Source organism: Peromyscus eremicus, chromosome 6, assembly GCF_949786415.1.
Source record: "Peromyscus eremicus chromosome 6, PerEre_H2_v1, whole genome shotgun sequence".
Taxonomy (NCBI): domain Eukaryota; kingdom Metazoa; phylum Chordata; class Mammalia; order Rodentia; family Cricetidae; genus Peromyscus; species Peromyscus eremicus.
This window is the reverse complement of record NC_081421.1, coordinates 115,070,756-115,085,020: the sequence shown is the minus strand read 5'-3', so window position 1 is coordinate 115,085,020 and position 14,265 is coordinate 115,070,756.

Sequence of the window (14,265 nt, the reverse complement as noted above, 5' to 3'; positions counted from 1 at the left end):
CTGGGGGTGGGGGCGGATGAGTTAAGGAAGGCTGAGGGCTGAGTTGGAGTACATTGTAAACACGCTGAAAGGCGCCTACCTTCCTCTGGCCTGCTCACCTCCTTGGATGGGAGGCCTGGTGCTCTTTCTTTGCTCCCCTTCCTTTTTTTCTGTACCCTGGGAAAGGTGATGCTGACAGCGTATGCCAAATGCTGCTAGGGGCTGGTAATAGCCGGAGGGTGATATTTTTACCAGGAACTGGAGAATGAACTAAAACGACAAAAACAAGCTGAGGTCAAAGGAACGAAAACAGAATTTCCGAGGATCTCCCTACTACCTGCTCCTTTGCAGCCATTTGTTTATCTCGCTGGCAGCCCCATGAGGTGCTTATTATTAGATCCTGATCAACTGGGTTCAGAGAGGTTTGACTATTTTCCAAGACCATAAAGCCACCGTGTGGCAGAGTGACCTTGTTTGAATCCAAGTCCCAATATCTTATGTTAGGTCTTCATTCATCCACTCACCCACTCATTCATTCATTCAACAATTACGCTCTCGTCTCTAATCTATGACGACGTATGATTATATAATTCTAGAGTTTCTAGACTATTTCAAAGTTAATTCTATGAGTTCCTCAGATGGATCTGAATTCATTGGTGTAGCCTTCCATTACATTTTACTGCATTCATTTGAACTGGAACTGCTTATATGCCTGTCTTAGGCACCAGATCATGGAGCTGAGATTCAGGAACCTGGGAGGCACAGTTAATGATTATACTGAACGGTCTTATTATTTTCCAGTTAAGGAAGCTGGGCTTCAGTGACTTGCTGAACTGGTAAACTGGAATCTGTTCTTCCCACTAGAGATGCCAAGGCTGGAGTGGAATTTACATGCACTGTTGAGAAAGAATACTCATGTGTCATAACAAGCATGGAGAATTTCCAAGCCTTGTGGGGCCTTTTACCTTTGGCATTGTGTTCACCTGATGAGAAGTTCAAAATCTGTGTCACTCACATAGGCTGGTTGGCAAGACACTTTGACTTTGGTCAAAGATGCTTTTGGTCTGTTAACTATAAAACCATGGTGGGGGATGTCAAGATTTTTGTTTTTATTACACTTATTTATTTCTTCTTTTTCTTCTCCTCCTCTTTCCTCTCTCTCTCTCTCTCTCTCTCTCTCTCTCTCTCTCTCTCTCTCTCTCTCTCTCTGACTTTCTGTCTCTCTGTCGCTCTGTCTGTCTCTGTCTACCTGTCTGTCTCTCTTTCTCTGCATTCACATAAGCCATAGCATATATGTGGAGGTCAAAGGGTAACTTGTGTGAGTTGTTTCTCTTCTTCCACCAACCACTGAAGGGGTTCTGGTATCGAGCTCAGATTTTTAGGCTTGGTGGTAATTGCCTTTACACTGATGTATCTTATCAGTCTTAGCCTCAGTTTTAGTGGTGGTGGTGGTGGTGGTGGTGGTGGTAAGAATCCATCTTCCAAACTGAGTATCTTAAGTTGGTACAATTTTCTTGGAGGCTTTCTTTTGGATATTAATGTAAACAAGAAGAGTCCCAGCAGAATTCACTCTACTACATTTTTCCCAAGAGTGGCAGATGCAGTATGTTGAGTGATGAAGAGATGTCCACACTTCAGAAGAAATAAATGACATTACAGTAATACTAACAGGATGTAACTTTAACCATGTGAAGAACTGTCTAAAAATAGGGTTCTTACCCACCTGATTACTCATTAGTATTTCGGTGTAGAAACTAGAATTTTGCAAGCCAAACATCTTAAAAAGTGAACATTGTCTGTTTGACAGACTGTCAAGACACATGTGCAGCCTTAATATATTAGTTTATCCTTTAACAATCAAATTGTTATTATAACTTCAAGAAAAGTGAAAAAAATAGACTTTTTACAATCTAATCAGCCATAAAAGAAACACACACACACACACACACACACAACTTTGAGCTGTTGCCTGATCTACAGTACATTTGCAGAATTGTGGATGGGAAACAGCAGGAAACCATTACTGCATGTGATCATGGTTTTAATGATTGTACTGGAACACAATAAACGTATAAAATGTATGCCACAAAATAAATTGTAGGTCCCATAGCAGAGCAGCTTCTTATTCAACTTTTGTCAATTTGTCAGAAGGACTCCCTTCTTCTACAAATAAGTCATTAAGCTGCACGCTTTGCCACCAAATAACTTTTGGAAGAACGATTCAGACCTCCTAAAGTAATTCACTTGCAGTCTTTGTCTATTTTTAATAACTCAAAACATACACAGGAGGTGCACACACACTTCTAGACTGTTTGAATGACTGGACAAGGCAGTGTTAAAAATCCAACAGCACTAATTACTAGCTGAGCAGTATAAAAACCTCAGAATGAATGTCAGCCTAGGAGATAAGCTCTTATCTTAATCTAATGACTCCACAGACTTAATTTGTCAGGCCAGCCGAGTTGATGAAAAACAGGTTTCTATTCTCCAGCGTGAGCGGTACCATCTTTCCAAATCTTTGAAGTTGGGTAGTAATACCATCAGTGTCATCCCGTAAAAATCTTGTGACCAAGCCAATTTAATTCCTATTGTCCTGTTACACTAATTAAAGTTGTTCCACTCTTGTTGGACAAATATCTCAAAGTGAAGCCAGAGTATTTTTAGATTTGCTTTATTTTGAACTAATCACCCACAGCTCTCCATGTTTCATACTCCCCCCCAACACACACCCCACGCCATAGTGCCGGGACCAGGGACCATCTATCTTCATATGGGAAAGCCAAAGTTTCCAGAGGAATTCATTAATTCAGAGGAACCCATTTATTGAGATACAATGCAGCAGGGGGTTTAGCAGCAGAGACTTAGGCAGGAAGGCTGGGGGAAGCTTTTGCCCCATCATTTCCAAGCTGTGTGACCTTGGGTCAGTGTTTCAGACCTTCTTAGCCTCACTTTAATCATTCTCGAACTGGAAGAGAATCATGGACATTGTGAGGGCTGAATAAGATAACTCACGCTATCTACTTAGAGCAGCTCAGCCTTACGCTCGGTACTGTTCAACTTCCATTTGTTCGCCCGCTCACTCATCCATCCATCGTAACAAATATGTACAGAGACATAACAAGTCTAAAACACATTCTAGATGTTGAAGGGCACAAGAAGAAACAAAAGGCAGGGCCATTTGCTCATGACAGACTTTGCATAAACTCTCTGCTCAAGAAGCCCACACTTAACATAATCAGTTGATGTCACTACACCCAGGAAAGAATTTCTGCAGAATTACCATGGCTTTCCACCAAAAACTCCACTGTGAACCCTGTTGCTTCATTTCCAGTAAAATGGAAATGCAAGCTTCCATCTCAAAGATCCAGTGTGCTGATGACATGAGGTAATGCTTGGTGAGCAGCCAACTGTTGGTGGCTTCTCAGTTTCTTGTCTCTTATCCCTGCAGCTCACAGCCACACGCGTACGACTAACATATCTAGTGAGTTTTCTTCTGTCTTGTTTCACTGAAGTCTCTGTGTAATGTCCTTCCCAGCAGCCCATGATCCCTCTGCATACCCACTCCTAACTACTTGCAAGGTACCATATTGGTTTTGGTTTATTGACTGTCACTTGGAGAGACTTGATAGTCTTTGTAGTTCCTCTGATTTCTCATCTTGATGGAATGTGATGACATAATTTCTTCCATACCTCTTGAAATTCATGCCTATACTTTAAAAATGTGCATTGAAAGCCTGTTAGGCATTAGGAATCCTACTAGGTATGGAAACACCAAGATGTGAAGGATGTAGTTAGTGTCCAGTCTTTAAGAGCTTGCCTGCTGTGGTGAATGCTGTGGCAGAGGTTCCCAGAATGCAGTGGGAGCATGATGGGATGGGAAAGCAGAGGTTCTGCCTATGAGCCTGGAAACTCATGGGGGATTTCTGGAGAAATGCTCTTAAGTTTAGCTGGGGAGGGAAAAGCGAATGCTGGGTCTGGTAATCACTGTGTGTGGGTGGATGGACACAAACAGTTCGGGGAAGAGCTAAGGGCTGGAGCCCCTGAGTGCTGGGAGGTTGAGTTTGTTGTTGTTCCATTAGTTCAAATACTTTTTAACCTATTAATTTTATGAATAGGTTAAATTAATTTGTTTTCTTATTTTTTGCTTTTACTTTGTAGATGCTTATTCTTTTATTTCTTTGAGGATTAAAAAATGCCATTCTAGTGTAGGCTTTTTTTTTTTTAAAGTAGGACTTAAATATCTCTCTTATCTTAGGTTTAATTTCAGATTTTTCTTTGTTGACATTTTCTCCTTGATACAGATTTTTGAAATATATATTGCCATGCTGTTTGTGAGTGCAACCTTTCATTTTCTTGGCTCTTGATGTCTTCCTTATGCATGTGGCTTTGTAGCCACCCCATCCAAACTGTACAGGCTGCTTCTGACCAAGACATGTAGTTGTGGTTTGGGTGTGTACTCTACAGAAATGACACAGTTCCAGGCCTTTTGTCTAAGTGAGGGGTTGACAGGGTCCTGTGCTATCCAGCGGAACTCACTGCTTGCTCTATGATGAGTGGGTGACTTCATTTTGTCTGCACTCGCGGATGGAGACATAGTTTGGCACCATTAGCGGCGGTGAGGCACCGTCTTGACTTCTAACTTCATATGAGGGGTTTGCATTGGCTAGCCAACTTTAGCTTTCACTTAAAATTCTGGTTTTTCTCCTATCAGTTTCTCTCTTTTTTAGTATATATTTTAAAGGAGACTTTTTTTTTGTTTTGTGTTTATTTGTTTCTTGATGGAATATATTCTTGTTTTTAAGCATGGCTATAATTTTTCAAAATTCTCTTTTTAATTCCACTAATAGTGTATGAAGGAACTTAATGTCTTTTTAAAAAAATAATACATAGTTTGTCCCTTAAAATTTATATTTACAATACTTAAAACTTATTTTTTACTTCCTTATTTAAAATATCTTAACATTTTAATGTTTACATTTTATTCTACAATATAGCCATTTTATTAGCAAAGTTTTATTTTTGCAAAGGCAATACATGTATATTATTTTAAAAGTAATGTAGCACTAAAAAGCTTATAATAAAGCAGAATAATTTTCTTCTTCTTCCTGAATCCTCTGCCCATGAGGCGACTACTTGTATTTCTTCTAGTTCTTTATTGATGTTAGCCTCAGATCTCTAACAATAACTGACACTGCCATCTATGCAATAGTCACTAAGTCATTTGATATGAAGGATTTTTAATTACATTTTTATTTTTAAATTATGTGTATGTGCACATGTGAATGCAGGTGCCCCGGAGTCCAGGAGAGGGTATTAGATCCCATGGAGCACTGGAGTTATAAATTGCCTGAAAGGGTGCTGGGAACACAACTCAGGTCCTCCGTAAGAACAATACATTATCCTAACTACTGAGCCATCTCTCCAGCCCCAAGAATATTTCTTGATGGATATATCTTGGTACTATTTTATCAGATAGTCATGGACTGCCTAATACTTTAATTGACAATGGGCTGTATATATGACAGTGATCTCATAAGAGCATAATGGTTTGAAAAATTCCTCACCATACATTACTTGCCTGTCTGTGGGGAGACTGATATAAACTTACTGTGCTGTCAGTCATATAAAGACATAGCACATACAATGATGCCCACTACATAATTTTGTGCATGGTAATAAATGTTTGTCGTTTTAGAGAATACTGCTTCCACTTGTTTAAAAACAAGTTTATTGTAGAACTGGGTGCCATGTTACCCTGAAAGCAGACCTGGGCATCCTTGTCCCTTGATTGAGTGAAGAGGCCACATTGAGTGACTGACTTTTACTGTCTAGACTTGAGTAAGTACACCCTGTGATGTTGGCATGAAGAAATTACCCAATAATATATTTCTAGAAACATATCCCACCATTAAGTGATCTCTGACTATATTCTTGCCATAATAGATAAAATTCAACTCTTTCTTAACCTCTATTTCCCCCTCCTACACATATTTAACTGAAGCAGTTTTAGCTTCTTTGTGGTGCACTTACAGATGTTGTTCAACAAAAAGCTAACTGTGTTTCCTTCCTTTCAAGCCCCATATTCCTTTGGAGCTGACCTTTGCCTCTCTTTTATGCTTCCTTTTCTATATACTTAAGATTTCCAGTCATGAATTTATATGGAAGAGCTCTAATTTTTGTAAATGCCCTGGAGTTTTTTCTCTTTTGTGTAGTATAGACTTTGCTTTAGTGCTGTCTGTCCTTACAGGATGGTACCTGAGAAAAATAAACTCAACAAAAGAAATGTTTATTTTGTTTCATGTATTTAGAAGATCAGTCCATGACTGGCTGAATGCATTTCTTAGGGCCTGAGGCAAGACTATCACAGTGGTAGAAGCATGTGGAAAAGGTTATTCACCTCATGGTAGCCAGGAAGGAAAAGGAGAAACAGAGAATGTTGAATGGGCTCAGGGTGCACAGCTGAAGGAGTCACTCCCTTCAACTCCCCACCCACCAAGTTTCTGTCACCTCCTAAAAACCCATCAGATTAGGAACGGTGAATGGACCAACCCATTGATGAAGTCAGACTCCTCATGATTCAATCACTTCCTCAATGTTCTGGCTTTGAACACTGGAGCTTGAATACCAAGCCTTTCACATGTACACCGTGGAGGGCATCCAGATACAGTTTCAACTGACTTCTTTTTAGGAGGCTGCTGCTTTTGCCTCTGTCCCTGCACTCTGCCTTAAAGGCATGTTCCATCCTTTTTGAACACATGTCCCCACCCTTCTTGAGCGCATGTCCCCATCCTTTTTGAATGCATGTCTTTTTTATTTTCTTGATTTCTTTCTTGTTTGGTTGAAGCATGCTTCCTAATAACTCTCTAAAACATTATAATGTTTCAGTTTGTGCATTTTTAAAATGTCTTCAATTTGTCTCCCCAGGATGATAAGCAGGGAATATAAGACTCTGATGACTTTCCTCTACTCTGATAACATCTGGGATTGCTATCAATGAGTCTGATGCCAGTTGGTTTGGTTCCTTTGTAAAAGCCTAATTTTCCCCATCTGGGAGTTTTTTTTCCCCCTTCATCTTTTAAATACTCTACTCACAGTATTTTGAGTTTTCATAGGCTACTCTGGGGTGACATTTTGAAGGGGCGAGCAGGGGCTTGGTGACACTGGTGTTGATGTCACTGTCATCGTTTTACATCCTGAGTTTAAGTTTCATGTCAGTTGTTTAAAACTGTCCCTGTTACTGTTGTTTCCAATTCTTTAGTTCTTTCGGACTAGTTTCTATGGCCAAGCATGTGTTTTAATTTGGGGAACACATTGTCGCACTTGAAAAGGAGTTATTGGATGCAGGAGTCTGTAAATGTCAGTAAGTATCAATTAGAATGGTTTAATGGTGTTACTCAAGTCCTCTATGCATTACGTGACTTAAAAATCTAGTTCTCTGAATCAGTAAATTACTTACTGAGACTGTGGAATTGTGTCCTTCCCCTTTAATTCTGTCAATTTTTATTTTGTGTCTTTTGAGCTCGTATTATTGAGCATATATAAAATTATCATTGTCATGTCTTCCTGATGAACTTACTTGGTAATCTTTGGAAGATACATGTATGTGGTCCTCTCTGCTAGCCCTCCCTGCCTCATAGTCTGTTTTATCTGCCACTAATGTGGCTACTCTAGCCTTTCTGTGCTGACCGCTTGTGTTATCCATCTTGCCACCAACAATTCACTTACAGACTGTGTCTGTCATTGTATTTATTCTTGCATTTAAAGATATATCTTGGGGCAGGAGATGTGGCTCGGTACTTAAGAGCACTGGCTGCCCTTGCTTAAAGACCCAGATTCAGTTCTCAGCACCCACATGGTAGCTCACGACCATCTGCGACTCCAGTTCCATGCGATGTGATGCCCTCTTCTGCCTTTGCAGGTCCCAAGCATGCAAGTGGTGGGCAGAACATATAGGCAAAACACCTATACACATAAAATAAAAATAAAGTTTAACATATATATATATATATATATATATATATATATATATATATATATATATATATATATATATATATAGTGTGTGCGCGCGCGCGCGCGCGTGTGTGTGTGTGTGTGCGCGTGTTCGTGCATGTGGAGGTCAAAGGACAACTTTGAGAGTCAGTTCTCCTTTCCACTTTGAGACAGGGTCTCTTTGTTGTTTGCAGCTGTGTACACAGGCTAGCTGGCCCATGAGCCTCCAGCAATTCTCCTACCACTGCTTCCCATCTTTTCATAGCGGCACTGGGAGCACAGATGTGCATCCCTGTGTCCAGCAGCACTGAGATCACAGATGTGAACCCCTGTGTCCAGCGGCACTGAGATGACAGATGTGCACTCCTGTGTCCAGCAGCATTGACATCACAGATGTGTACCCCTGTGTCCAGCAGCACTGAGATCACAGATATGCACCCCTGTGTCCAGCACTGAGATCACAGATGTGCACCCTTGTGTCCAGCGGCACTGAGATCACAGATGTGCACCCCTGTGTCCAGTACTGAGATCACAGATGTGCACCCCTGTGTCCAGCACTGAGATCACAGATGTGCACCCTTGTGTCCAGCGGCACTGAGATCACAGATGTGCACCCCTGTGTCCAGTACTGAGATCACAGATGTGCACCCTTGTGTCCAGCAGCACTGAGATCACAGATGTGTACCCCTGTGTCCAGTACTGAGATCGCAGATGTGCACCCCTGTGTCCAGCAGCACTGAGATCACAGATGTGCACTCCTGTGTCCAGTACTGAGATCACAGATGTGCACCCTTGTGTCCAGCGGCACTGAGATCACAGATGTGCACCCCTGTGTCCAGTACTGAGATCACAGATGTGCACCCCTGTGTCCAGCAGCACTGAGATCACAGATGTGCACCCCTGTGTCCAGCACTGAGATCACAGATGTGCACCCTTGTGTCCAGCGGCACTGAGATCACAGATGTGCACCCCTGTGTCCAGTACTGAGATCACAGATGTGCACCCTTGTGTCCAGCAGCACTGAGATCACAGATGTGCACCCCTGTGTCCAGTACTGAGATCGCAGATGTGCACCCCTGTGTCCAGCAGCACTGAGATCACAGATGTGCACCCCTGTGTCCAGCGGCACTGAGATCACAGATGTGCACCCCTGTGTCCAGCACTGAGATCACAGATGTGCACCCTTGTGTCCAGCAGCACTGAGATCACAGATGTGCACCCCTGTGTCCAGTACTGAGATCACAGATGTGCACCCCTGTGTCCAGTACTGAGATCACAGATGTGCACCCCTGTGTCCAGTACTGAGATCACAGATGTGCACCCTTGTGTCCAGCAGCACTGAGATCACAGATGTGCACCCCTGTGTCCAGTACTGAGATCGCAGATGTGCACCCCTGTGTCCAGCAGCACTGAGATCACAGATGTGCACCCCTGTGTCCAGCGGCACTGAGATCACAGATGTGCACCCCTGTGTCCAGCACTGAGATCACAGATGTGCACCCTTGTGTCCAGCAGCACTGAGATCACAGATGTGCACCCCTGTGTCCAGTACTGAGATCACAGATGTGCACCCCTGTGTCCAGTACTGAGATCACAGATGTGCACCCCTGTGTCCAGTACTGAGATCACAGATGTGCACCCCTGTGTCCAGTACTGAGATCACAGATGTGCACCCCTGTGTCCAGCAGCACTGAGATCACAGATGTGCACCCCTGTGTCCAGCAGCACTGAGATCACAGATGTGCACCCCTGTGTCCAGCGGCACTGAGATCACAGATGTGCACCCCTGTGTCCAGCGGCACTGAGATCACAGATGTGCACCCCTGTGTCCAGCACTGAGATCACAGATGTGCACCCCTGTGTCCAGCTTCATGTGGATTCTTAGACTTCAAACTCAGGTCATCATGCTTTTATAATAAGTCCTTTACCTCTTGAGCCACCTCTCTAATCCAACTTTTATATTTTCATTGGGTCATTTTGTCCATTAATATTTGGTGTATTCTGGTTAGTGATATTACTGGATTTAGTTTGTTCCCTTCGAATTTTATCTCTCATTCTCCTTTCTTTTCTTCTTTGATTACCTCTTGGTTTCTAAGTGACACTACTTTACATTATTTTAATTTGTGCTCCTAAACTCATTCCTTCTATATTGATCAGAGTCCAATCAAGAACTAGGAAAGAACCGGTTATCTATTGAATGAAGCATTTAATATAAATCTATGTTGCCTGGGTACCTGTAAGGATACAAAAGAGATTCTGAGACATGATGAGAGTAGGAGGGGTCTGTCACCTTCAAAGCTGTGAGAACAAAGTGAGGAGGTTATAACTACTAAAACTCAAAATGTACAAGTAGAGTCCCATGGAGGGGAAAGCCTCTGGGAAGTTCGCTGGCCTCAGGATCTCTGAGTTAAGGTGAGACAGCCCCTGAAGAGGAAGTGCTGGCTGGTATGTCCAGCAGTCTCAGGGTGAGGGGCTGGATGTACTGATAGCACAAAGTAGAACTGAAAACGGAACTCAGTTGCTCCTACTAGAAGGAACCACCACTGGGCGCGGTGAGGGGTATGGTGAAGAGGTATGGCTAAGGGGACTGTCTTGGGAACCACCAACAGACTGGAAGCCCATGGAGGCAGCAGACAGCAGGAACAAGTCCTGGCTCCCTCCCTCCAGCTCTCTTGTGCTCCTTTTGACTGAACCTTACAGGAAGCTAGCTGGCAGGGTTTGCAGAGTTCTAGCGCTGAATCTCCAACTCTCATAGAGGATGAAAGAGCGGGTCTGAAGCTGGGAATAATAACTTGGTAACAGTCCTTCCTGCTGTGATGTGCACATCTCCTCTCCTTTCCTCTGCTCTCCTCTCCCCGCCACCCCTCCTCTCCCTTCCCCTCCTCTCAAGATTACCTTTGCTACTCACTTTAAAAGGACCTTTACTTAAGCCTCAAATTGTGTCAGTCTTGGTCTTTTAAAATGGCTAAGATGCCTTTTTCCTGTTTTGTTCCTGAATTGTGCTAACTTTTCCTTCTTCAAAGAAAACAGTTTTGCTAAGGGGAGGGTGGGCATTGCCAGTATGTTCCAAAATGGGAATTATAGTACAGCCATCCTTCAGTATCCAATGAGAATTGGTTCCAGGACCCCTGCTTATACCAAAACCTGTGAATACTCAAGTCCTTTATAATAAAATGGCATTGTATTTGCATATAACCTATTCACATCCTCCTATACATTTTAAATCATCTTTAGATTACTTATAATACCTAATACAATGCAAATTCTATGTAAATAGGTGTTATACTGTATTGTTTAGGGAATAATAACAGGAAAGAAAATCTACATATTCGGCGCAGATGCAGTTTTTTCTCTTGATTCTTTCTGTTTCTGGCTGGTAGATGGAGGAGTGGACTTGAACTGGTGGGTGTGGATGACCAGCTGTATACTGTTGGAAACATCAACCCCTTTCGGTAGACAGAAGGGTGGACAAGCTGCAACTACAGTGCCCTCCCTTGTGTCTGCCAGGGCCTTGGCTACACAGACATGGGGAAAGAGCTCCATTTTCTGCTTTGGCTTTGAACTTTGCTGATGAATGTGTCTCGATTGTTCTTAAGAGGGGCCAGAGCTCTTGACCAGAGCCTGGGAAAGCCAGCCCCACTCTCCCAATGTAGCTTTAGCAAACACTTGTGCTCGCAGGCATGTTGGAGATTCTGCAGGTATGACTCCTTTAAGACTACGGGCAAGATGATCATCCCGGGGGACAGTTAATTTTAGTACAAAAGAGGATTTTAATGTGACTTATTTCCAACACCAGTGAACTAAAAGAGCTACCATCCAAACAAACTGGAAACCCATGAAATACTCCATGCTAAAAACAGCATGTGTTGACTGAGACCTGTCATATCCCTAGCAAGGGAAGAAACAAGATATGTTCAGGTACCCAAGAGTGCCCCGGAAGGCGTCTTTAGATGGTCTTTACAAGGGAAAGCATTTGAATCACTACCGTGTAGAGAAATGGGTTTGGAGCCAAAGAAGAGAATAGGAGAAGAAAAGTAGGTGGGAGAATACAGTAATGTCTGTATGCAAATATCATTTCTCTTCCCCTTCCTTGTCATTAGCATCAGAAAGCACGGTACGAGGACAGGATCCATATGACTTATGCTGCCTCTTAATCATTCCTTTTCAGCTGCTGCCAGAAGTTCCTCTTGGAGGCTCTGTGGGCTGAAGATCAGAGTTTAAGGTGCTCCCCACCTAACCCAGAGGTGCTTCTGGCCAGCGTGGCTCCTTGCAGATGTATTGTTTCCCTTGGAGTAGTGTATTCCCTTGCATTTGGGCAGAACATGTACAGCTGTCAGAAGCCTTGGGCACAGTCCCAATGGCGGTTTATTCACCTCTACCAGATGGCTCAAATGAGCTTTTTCCCAATCCCTGAGATTCACACTGCATCTGAATCCCATGACTTGGAGGAAACCCTTATCAATAGCAGGATGAGGGCTCAGGCAGGGACATACGAAGTCCTTTAATGAACGAAGAGCTGAAGACCCTTTTCCTATTCTGCCTTCAAAGTCATCGTTTGCCAGAACACTTCCAGTCTGGAATCCTGTCCTCAATAACCATGCCATCCTGGCTACCATCATTATGTCATATAGTGCTTTCTGGTTTTGCTTTCACGTAGATCCTCCCCCCTCCCCATACCGCCCCGCCCTGCCATTTCTTCCCCCTAGACTAGAACACTGGCTTGATTTTTCTGTGAATCTGCTATCTGCTCTACATAGTTAGGTCAGAGCTTGGTGTTTCTGTAGTGAGTGAGTCAAAGGGGCTGTGGAAGGAATGCCATTCATATCATTCATATTGACTGGATAGTCATCAAATGGAGAGGCAAGCTATCTCCATCAAATAAGAAGAGAAGCATCATGAGACCTCCTTGTTTGGGAGAAGAAAATCTGAAAATGACACCATTTCCCATACATTTAAGATATAAGTAAAATAAGATATAAAGAAAGAGGATACTCTGGAGGGTCTGCTGTGGCTACTCTTGTGGGATCTAGGGCTGCTGGTGACGTGAGCCCTCAGGGGACAGCAACAGACACATTTCCAAGGCAAGTTTACACCTCTCTACCTCAGGTTGCTCCTTTCCCTAGCTTTTCATATTCTATGGGTTCTTAAGTCAAACATTCTGTCTCGTTAACAGACAAGGGCCCAATCATAGGGTCCGGAGGAGAACATGGTCCTCCTCTTCAGTTTCACTTGCTACGCACTTAAATTGGGTGAGCTATATAACTGGAGGGAAAGTGTTTTTTGTTGTTGGTTATTGTTTTTAATGCACTTGGGTGTTTTGTCAAACAGGAGAGCACACAATTACATTTGATAGTGGCTGGGGAGGAATTGGATTTTCCATGATCCTTCCTGAATTGCCATAAGCCATTTCTGGAGCACACTAGAATTCTGTGATTACTAGAGAAGACTCATCAGAGAGCTTTGCAAAGAGTGCTTTTTTTTTTTTTTTTTTTTTTGTACTGGACCCCGGCACCCTCTCTGACCTGTTCATTTTCACGCCCTTGCAGCTCTGGAGCAAAGCCAGGGTGTACGGGGAATTTCCGTGTGTGAATGTCCACATCCTTCATTCATGTCCTTCAAGGTTTCCTTTCCCATTTTCTGATTGTGTTTCGGAGTACATGGTGTCAACAGCTCTCAGAACTGTTAAGTTTTCTATTTATCCTCAGGCCAGGAAAAGGCAGAGATCACTGCAGTGTAAAATTACCAGTGGTTTTGACAGTGACCTGGAAGAACTATGGAATGAAGAAATTTAGCCCTGAGAGCTGAGACTCAGCCCCAGGCCCATCTTAACCAGGAAGTTCTGCTCAATTATACAGGTCACAAGAAGTTCTGTAATCTTGAAAGTATTGAACTCATCAAACTTAAGTTTGGCATTGTTGACACATGCTGGTGAATGGCCAGTTTTGGACACCAAGTACCGTATTTACTTGTTTATTACCCTCGTCCATCCCATTCCTAGTCTGTCTTCATCTTGGAAAGTAGTTTAGTGAGTTTTGAAATTAGGTTCTGATTCCTGTTGTAGGGGCTTTCTAAACCAGCATACACTCCTCTGAAGGCTTGAAGAGTCATTGAAAAATTTTTTAACATTTATTTATTTAGTTATTTTTGTGAGTGTATGTGTGTGGGCATGCATGTGTCCATGCGGAGGTCAGAGGACGGCTCTGTGACCTTGGTTCTCTCCTTCCACCATGTGGGTCCTGGGGATCAAACTCGCATCCTTCAGCTTGGCAGCCTGGGCCTGCACCCCCTGAGCCA